The sequence below is a fragment of the Palaemon carinicauda genome, chromosome 8 (genome assembly GCF_036898095.1).
Source record: "Palaemon carinicauda isolate YSFRI2023 chromosome 8, ASM3689809v2, whole genome shotgun sequence".
NCBI lineage: Eukaryota > Metazoa > Arthropoda > Malacostraca > Decapoda > Palaemonidae > Palaemon > Palaemon carinicauda.
Window position 1 is genome coordinate 132,624,889 of NC_090732.1, and position 10,000 is coordinate 132,634,888.

Below are 10,000 nucleotides of genomic sequence, written 5' to 3' on the forward strand. Positions count from 1 at the left end.
ACTTCAGTGTTTGACAGTTGAATGCGCCTTCTACCTCCCAGCAATTTTCACCAACATCGAGTTTTAATAAGTCCGTGTTTTTAGTAGATTCTGGTATTCCAAGAAAGTTTATTATAACATGTTTTTCATATGCTTAGTGTAATTTATCGTAAATTGTATTTAAATATGTGTAGTCACAAATTTAAGTAGCGTGCATCCGAAAACAAGCTCCTGTCGTTGACTTCGGCGGGTGTTGTTATTACATTTAGATTTACCAACACAATACTCTATATTTATTCGTTAACATTATTTATTGACAAAACCTATATCTGAAGAAGAAATTTAGGTTAGTAAATAAGTTTTGATTCACATTACTTGGTAATTATTTGAAAACAATTATGGTATTCGGACAAAAATACTTCCGACCAATCAGCTATTAGGTAACTTTTCCGAGCTAACCGAGATTAGAAGGCCTCTTCAATCTTGGCCCGCATCATCTACAGTAGACCGTCTGACCGACATGACTATCGAATTGCTTTCACGCTGGCTACGTTGTAAGCCTGTTGTGAAGCGTTCAATATCTTAAGACGTTATATATATATATATATATATATATATATATATATATATATATATATATATATATATATATATATATATATATATATATATATATATATATATATATATTATATATATATATATATACATATATATATATATATATATATATATATATATATATATATATATATATATATATATATGTATGTATGTATGTATGTATGTATTTTTTATTCTTTTTTGGACCTCGAGAAATGTTGTCCTGATGGAAGTTCCTGAATGGGAGCTTTCTACTTAGGATATTTCTGAGAGTGATATACCAGAGAATTTTACCTATGAAGTATCACAGAGTTCTATCCCCTGGAGCAAATATCACGAGATAAATCGTGTATGAAACAGGGATGTGTTTAAACCAAGCCACAGCTATCCTTTCCCGAATAGAATTAAACTTGTCTTGAAGGATATGGGATACAATTGAATACGTGGGCGAGAGAGCTGTCACAACTCCGATCACAGTGTGCTACTGTAAACATGTTTGCTGTATTTTGCATGTTTGTATTCCATCAGTTTTCACTTAAGCTAACTCTGACTTTTAGCCCTCGGCCTATACAGGTTTTTGTGTACAAATGCACCCTCACTTTCTACCACGTAACCATATGGTTCTCGTGTGGCCGCCCATCCTCCCTTGCTTTTAATACGTCATAGTGGGCCCGTGGGGTGCTGCAGCCCTGAAGGTACCTCTGGGAGCAGTGGATGTTTTTACAGTTGTCCTTTGGCAACAGTATTTCACTTATCTACTTGGCGTTAGTGCCTGGCCAGGCAGCACGGGCTGTGGGTACTTGTTCCCTGTGTCTACACTCTGTTGACCCCTTAAAACGAAAACATCCTTGTTCTAATATTGCCTTACCCATTTACTAGGCTTCCTTACTTAGCTTTTGGTTTGCTGTCAGCCGGTGTGCCTATTTACTGCAGATCCCTTGGCACATCATCTTAGTTCTAATGATACAGTTATGCCTTCCTGTCCTGTCACCTCACCATTTTCTAAGTCTCCCTTCCTCCCCCTTCCCTAACCCTTTGGCTGGCTAGTGTGTCTACTTGCTGTGGAACATAGTTCCCTTCCGGTCCAGTTCCCTGGCATCTGAGGTATCCTAAGTTACTATAAAGATGGACAGGATAGCTTGTGGGCTATCTAGGCTGGCTCTGGGTAGACAAGTTCTTATTCCTTCCCTGGATTAATTCTCTCTGCCGCCTTATGTGGTCTAGTTGCCCCTTCCCCTTCCCAGTTAGGCCATAAATCCCTCACTTTCCTAGGAACTACAATTCCTTTATCTAGTCTACATCTCCTAGCAATTGAGCATCCCTCATCCACTCTATAGGGTAGGCTAGCCTACACAGTGGATTTCTTAAGGCCTAACCCTGGCACTCATACCCTAGAGCAATAATTGACAGAGCGATATTCTTTTGAGCGATCCACTTTAAGGATATCTGCAAAAGAGCAACGTATGTTGGAGCAATTCATTTAAGAGCGATAAAAAAAATTGGAATTACTTTAAGAATAGCAGCAATGCATTAAAGTACAATAGAATGAAGTATTTAAGAATGATAATAGTTGTTTAAAAATAGCATGAAGTTTTCACATATTTGCTTCGGAACGACGTGTTTAAGACAATAGTAGTCGTAAAATAGGAGTTAGTTTTAAAAGTTTTGATACCTTGAAGACATCTTAAAAAATGGTGGGAAACTTGTTTCTTTTAACGGATATCTGTACCGCAGAGACAAAGAATACAAGACTACCATAAATTGGCGTTGCACCGTAATAGGCTGTAAAGGTCAGCTGATTACCAGCGCTGTATCTAGTACGGATGAAATTCTATGTGTAAGAGGGCAACATTACCACCTCCAAAATCCATCAAAGGTTGAGGTATAGACTCTTCATTCTCCATTGAAAGAAAAGGCTGCAGCTATCGCAGACGTGCCACGCAAGATTATTCAGGATGAGGTACAAACCTTAAGTCAAGAATCAGCTACGCAAGTTGGTACAAATAAAAATTTAGCAGCTATTATTAATAGAAAGCCAAGACGTGTTTAACACTTACCTCCAGCACCAAGTACCAGAACTAGATTTGTCCTACCTATAGAATATAGTTACTTCTCCAAGGGAAAACGAAGACAGGATTCTAATTTTTGGGACAAAACTTATGTAAAATTAATAAATTTTCAGAAGACCATTAGACATTGGGTGAGAGGCTTTCAGAAGAGCTCTCAACAAGGTGCCTCTTACCTTCCTTCCACGGAACTCAAGGACCTCCTCTTTCCCAAGGCTGATGTGACAGCTCCCGCCAGTACAATTAGATCATGGGGATGATGAAGTTTGGGATGCTATTTAAGTGATGAGCCTGGAGGCCAAAAACATATTGACGACCTCTTCTCCGACGTCAGAGAAGGAGAGGATCCTGCTGACTACAGAAGCCTCTGATGAGTCCCTAGATTTCCATCAGGTCACCTGGGAGTTTATGGCATCCATGGAAAATATACATGCTGAACATAAACGAGCTCAAGCATACTTAGAGACAAACATAGAGGCTTTCCAACAGGCACTTATGTCCAAGGTTCCACCAGTGTCGAGCCTGCCAGATTGCTCGGGTAGGACTCCTTGGCGTTATGCTGAGCCTGAGCATATGGCTCTGAGTGAGGGGTACTCCAGATTGGAGAAGCTATGGGTTCTAAGCCTGTCTCCGACTTAGAATTCTACCCCTCTATTGATAATTATCCTTACTGCTATGTAAGCCTAAACTCGGAAGCATCCATTAGAGATGATACGCTCCCTAATGAAACTATCATCCTGGACCACAGCAAGGATCAAACCTTATTGGTAAAGGAGCTTAAAACGCTGAATTTACCATTACTTAACTTTTTGCCTTGGCAGAAAACAGGCAACCTCTGTTGCTCCCAATGATACTGTCTTTCCTTTTGCCTCAAAAGTTTAAAGGCTGTGAAGAAGGCAGTAATTGAAGGTAGACTATTGCCAGTGATAGAGGAGTACAAACCTTGTCTCCCTAGCTTTTCCCTATGACTCGATAAATTGGGAAGATGTCCAACACGCCTTTACGGTTGGAAAACTAGATAGGGACGTTGGAAGCAAACCATTCAATGAAAGGTTCCTTTTGAAGAAAGAATTGGAAGCCAAAGAGAGGCTATCTGCTTCTTTGTCCCACCAGTCCTACCTGGAAATGTTGATTGGAAACCATTCCAAATCAGACCTCCTCCCAATCCTGGCAAAGACTCATCTGGCTACATTCCACAGATATCTGCATGCTTTGTTTTTAGCCAGAAGAGCATGCAGAGAACACGTCCTAGATGCAGCAACTATTAGGCATGAGCCTAAAAAGTTTCCTCAGAAAGTGGTCAAGGAAGTAATGGACAGAGCGGCTCAGGAGAATATAAGCCTTATGCAAAAGTGGGGTATGTCCTCTAAGAGGAAATTAACTCCTGGAGAAAGACCTCAGCCCAAAGGCAAGAGGTCTAGTTCTTTAAAGGCTGAAAAATCTTTCCTGTCGCAACAGCCTAAGTTGCCAAGATCCCCTAGACTGTGTACATGGTTCCCCAGCAGTATATGTCACAGTCTCCAGCCTTCAACCCAGTCTATGATAGAGCTACTACGACTTTTCATCCAGTCAGGGCACAAAAGAAAAGTGCTAGTGGCAAAGGAAGGTCTGGAAGGGGAGGTCAATCTAGGGGCCGAGGAAGTAGAGGCAAGGCGTATGAAGAAGCCGGTCCTTCACAACAACAATGAGGAGCTACCGGTAAGGGGGAGGACTTCATCTCATCAGGGATCAATGGGGGTTCTCCTTGGGCTCACAGCTTAGTCTCAAAGGGACTAGGCTGGAAATGGAGACAGAAGCAACTTCAGTTCAAGAGGTTCTTCCAACCCACAACCCCATTCTTGGAGGATTATGTACAGGATCTTCTCTGGAAAGGAGTCTCCGTTGCACAAAATCCATGAACTTTCAAGGGCGGCAATTCTGCATTCTAAAGAAAGATTCGAACACTCTTCGAACTATTCTGGACTTGTCCCCACTAAACAAATTCCTTCTGAACGACGAGTTCCAGATGCTGACTGTCTCGCTTATACGGACCCTACTACCGAAGGGGGCCTAGACCTTCTCCATAGATCTTACCGATGCCTATTGTCATCTTCCGTTAGGTCGGCACTTCTCCCCCTATCTTGGTTTCAGCAGTTCACTTAGAAGGGGTTGGTAATGTGACAGCAAACGCCCTGTCAAGATCCAAGCCTCTGGAAAAAGACACAAAATCCTTCTGTTTCATCGTAAAGCAAGTCCCAGAATTACAAATAGGTCTCTTTGCGATGAGCTTCAACAAGAAGCTTCCCCGGTATATAACGCCGAACTTAGATCCAGAAGCAGCGGGAACAGAAGCAATGTCACTGGATTGGAACCAGTGGTCTCCCATTTACCTATTTCCCCACTGTTCAACCTCCTAATGAAAGTTCTGAACAAACTGCAGACTTTTAAATTGATTGATTGATTGAAAGTTTTCTGTCATCCTGACATCTACGGTCATTGATGCCGATATCATTTATTACATATGAAAAATAAAAGAGAATTCAATTAAAACCATAAGAGTTAAGATGTCATTATACTAGTTAAATAGTTTTCAGAAGACCTGCTTCTGAAATAAATCTAAAAATACCACTCGCATAGTAGGACACATCATGTCCAAGAATTTTGGCAAGGATGAACCTACCATCCTTACCTCGAGCCTCAAACAGATATCTATTTCTTAAGTTATTATGCAGACTTTCAAAGGGACAGCAGCTCTAGTGGCCCCAAAGTGGCCCAAGACAAATTGGTACCTTCTTTTTCTGGAACTCAAACCTCACCTGATCCCTCTACCGTCTCCATTGCTGTCCCAGGATGTTCAATAGAAGACTGTTTTCGCTTCCTCTTGGATAACAAAAATCCTTCAGCTCATGATTTTCTCACCCTAGTGGCTCAAAGAAAATTCGGAGATGCGAAGCAGAAGATTGACTTCATAGAAGAGTACAAGCCCGCTACTAGGTAACGACACTTGTCTTCCTGGAAATGAATGGGTGTAATTCGTTCAAGTACAACAGCCCTCTTCCAGTATTAGGGACTTCTGTATTTCCTTCTTTATTTCATTACATGAACAAGGTTTGGACTATACAACTATTGCCTCATGTAAGTCGACACTAACTAGACCTATCGCTCATGCTTTTGATATTGCATTCAACACAGCGAACTGTTCATTAAGATTCCAAAGGCTTGTGTTAAATTGAAACCAAATGCTCATCCCAAGGCCATCTCATGATCATTAAATAAAGTCTTGCACTTGGCCTTCTCAATAGATAATGCCACTACCTCTTTGAGGGATCTTACTCAAAAGTCAATCTTTTTGCTTGCTATGGTTTCTGGTGCTACAGTTAGCGAGATTGTGACACTTTCAAAGGATAATGGCCAAACTGAATTCTCGGAATCGGGGTAGGTAAATCTTTATCCAGATCCTGCATTCTTGACAAAAAATAAACTTCCAAACAAAATGTTGGGGGCCCTGGAAGATCATTCCACTAAAGGAGGATCCTTCTCTGTGCCCCGTGGAATGCCTTAAGGCCTATCTGTTAAGGAATTGGGTGTTTCAGAGTGGACAACTTTTTAAAGTGTAAACAACAGGATCTAATCTCCCTTTGAAACTGCTAAAGTCCAAACTCACCTATTTCATCAGAAGGGCTGACCCTGATAGTATGCCATAGGTTCATGGCCCTAGGAAAGTTGCCTCTTCCTTAAACTTTTTCCAATACATGCCCTTTGAAGGCTTACAGGCTTACACAGGATGAAAATCTTCAAGAGTGTTTTTCAAACATTACTTGTGTCAATTGGAAGAGATAAAATACTTTGTGGTGGCCGCTGGTAGTGTAATTAAACCAGATTTTCAAGTGATGTGCATGGACTTTCACAGACTATAATTGGGACTTTTCAGTCTGCATAGTGCAAGTGGAATAATAATCTTTTTGTAATGCGTGCACTAAACTATATATATAGCAAAGAGTCAAAGGTGATATTCTCCTCTTATTTTATGAATGTTATTGTTACATTACTCTGTTACATAATTCTGGGGTTGAAAACTTGTTTTCTACACCTATTAAATGTACATATTGTTGCACCAATTCTTGTTACATTTACAATTTTTTGGAAATAATAAAAGATTATAGTTCTTTTTGCATTTACTTTATATGAACCAACTGTTCACAGTAAAAGCAGTGTACCTGCATTTTTAACCCTTCTTTTTACAGACTTTGGTCTAACAGACTACTAGGGACAAAAATTTTATTCACAGTGAGTGGGACTGTGCAATTAAATTTCTTTGCTCCAATGTGACTTACAAAAAACTCGCTTGTGTTCATAGCTTGGGACTATTGCCCCAATTGCTATGTGGAAGTGTAAGACACATCTATTCCTGACACACTATTTATCATGGCATCTTGTCCTTATATAATTAATAAGTGAGAATTCTATGAACTCAAATGGGTTATAAACTCCATTTGGTCACAATTGATGTATATTAATTCTCTGGTACGTTTCCATCAGGACGACAAGACTCAAGAGTCCAAAAATCGGATTTTGACATAGGAAAAATCTATTTTTGGGAGTGATAGCCATGTTGTCCTGATGGACATGCCGGTTACTTTTCATCCCTTCTCAATTGTCAGTGTGAGGCCTCGCACCATGCGATGGCTGCTACTGGAATGGCAAAGCAGCGAAACGAACATGATTACAGTAGCACACTGGGATCAGAATTGTAACAGCTCTCTCGCCCACGTATCCAATCTTACCTCATATCCTTCGAGATAAGGTTAACTTTATTCGGGGAAGGATAGCCGCGGTTTGTTTTAAACACGTCCGTTTCATATACCATACCTCTCGTGATATTCGCTCCAGGGAATAGAACCCTGTGATACTTCTTAGGTAAAATTCTCTGGTATATCACTTGAAGAAATTTAAGAATTAATTTTTGTTTAGTTTTTCAAATGTGGATGGCCGTAATGCTTTAATTATTAACTTTTAATGACTTCCAAGGAGCAAAGGATACATTTGGTTCATTGCAATTTTTACTGAAAGGAAATTTTGTAAATACAGTAGTTTTGCAATCATCCTTGATACCCAACCAGTTATTTATGACAATTCAGTATGTGTACGGTGCCAAACATGAAAAACAACATTCTGCATTCTTGCAGCTTGATGGGGGTAAAATATAGAAAACTGTGTTGGAGTTGCAAAATATGACTCTGCTTTTCCATTTATCGTATTATCAGTAATTACAGTGATTATTTTAGGTAATTTTCCCCAAACCTATTATTACTTTCTTTATAACATTAAATAACATTTCGGCTTTTATAGCCTTTACAGGAATAGTATAAACCACATAACGAAATTTGGACAGCACAGCCCTCACCATGAAATTATGTGCACTGGTTGCCACTTCATTGCTCTCAAATACGGATCCTATAACAGATCCTCCCTTGTAATAATAAAAACTTGATTCGTAGTGCATTAGATGATTTATAATGGTTAGCAATTTCTAAGAAGACTTGATCGGCTGCGTGGGGTTTTCTCTTTTATCTCTCTCTTGCTCCAGCGCAATACCAACTCGCAACAATTTACTAAAATCACTGGAGCCAAACTTGATGCTTAGATCAGTAGAGGCAGGTTAATATTTGAGAAAATTACCACAACTGGACCCCATCTTCATGTGGCTCAAGCTTCAAACACTAGATTATTCATTGGTGAGGTAACCCGGATTATGTTAAAGGCATTCATTGCCTAAGGGAGACCTAGGGGAAACCCATACATTTATGAAGGTACAGTATAAGGGTGGAAAGGAAGTGCAGATAGGGACTAAAAAACCATACAATAAGTACAGTAATTTAAGTACAGCCTACAGTGTATTGCGCAAGGTGACCTGACGGCACTAATCTTCTAGGGGAGAAATGAACCTGCACCATCGGTTTAGGAGGCTCCGGCTAAACGTGCTGCCACTTGACATTAGATAAATGTTTTCACTCGATTGAGATGAGGATTACTTGGTTAAAATCTTCCCATTTTGAATTACGCTGTAGGGACAGGTAATTTTAAAAAAGCCACCCCCTCCCCTTTTTCCTCATCTCTCTGTTACAGTCGACCAACTACACAGCTTGCTGCATCGGTACAAAAAAATGAACAAACAGTTATGTAAATGGACGAGAATTGAAACCATTATGTTTCGTTAGTGAAGAGTATACAATAGTGCTATCAATATTAAGAGTATTCTCGTTGTGTGTGTGTGTGTGTGTGTGTGTGTGTGTGTGTGTGTGTGTGAGAGAGAGAGAGAGAGAGAGAGAGAGAGAGAGAGAGAGAGAGAGAGAGAGAGAGAGAGAGAGAGAGAGAGAGAGAGAGAGAGAAATCAGCAATTCATATTTCGAGTAAAAGTTTAAAGTCAAAGCCAATGATGACATTTCTCGCGTGTATGTAATAAAAAATTGGGGCGTCGTGCTTCACACGCATTGCCCTTTTTCTCTGCAAGGTGTCGTGTACTTTGATGATAATGATGAAGAGATGCGTTCCACCCCTCATTTGAGATTTAGAAAAGTTTATTTTTCTCACACTGACTAAGAAAAAAAGACCGGCATTTACGTTTCATCTTTGTAAAAAGGTGGGCTAATTAACTTCGGCTTCATGGGAAAAATCTCGCCCTCGTTTTTCGTATCGTCAATTTAATCAAATAGTTTTCCTGATTTTAGTTTTAATTCAGAACCCGACGACATAGCCTACACAGTTACCTAATCCGACACAAAACATAAGAAAGCAAGAAAAAAAAGGTAACTGATGGGATAAGAGCCCCCGTAACCTAAATTTACCTCCTTCACGAAATAAGATTAAAATGTAACCTACTTATAAAACTATCTCATTCGTTTCTCCGTTTTACTTTTGATTTTATATTTTATCCACTAGAGGAGTAATGAAATTATCATGTATACAATTCTGCAACCATAACCTGGACAGAACAGGAGATGAAAAAATTCTAGTTATTAAGGTGATGTCTTAGCTTGCTGATCACCAGACTGGAGTTAGAGAGTCCCGGTCAAACTAGTTAGTTCCTTTAGTGTCTGCAACCTCACCATCCTTGTGAGCTAAGGATGGGGGTTTAGAAGAGCCTATAGGTCTACCTGCTGAATTATCAGCAGCCATTGCCTGGCCCTCCCTGGTCGTAGCTTATGTGAAGAGGGGGCTTGGGCGCCAATCATATAGATACATGGCCAGTCTCTCGGGTATTGTCCTGTTTGCTAGGGCAATGTCACTCACCCTTGCTTCTGAAATTCTGGAACGGCCTTTAAACCTTAAATGGAATACAGTGAGACCAGAAATGTCTAATGTCAGAGGTCATC

General features: G+C 40.0%; 1 long non-coding RNA gene across 2 annotated transcripts in view; it reads right to left on the reverse strand.

Moving 5' to 3' along the window:
* The window catches only part of LOC137645947 (uncharacterized), a 113,778-nt gene that overhangs the window by 15,185 nt on the left and 88,593 nt on the right, over positions 1 to 10,000 (reverse strand). The window lies entirely within an intron of this gene.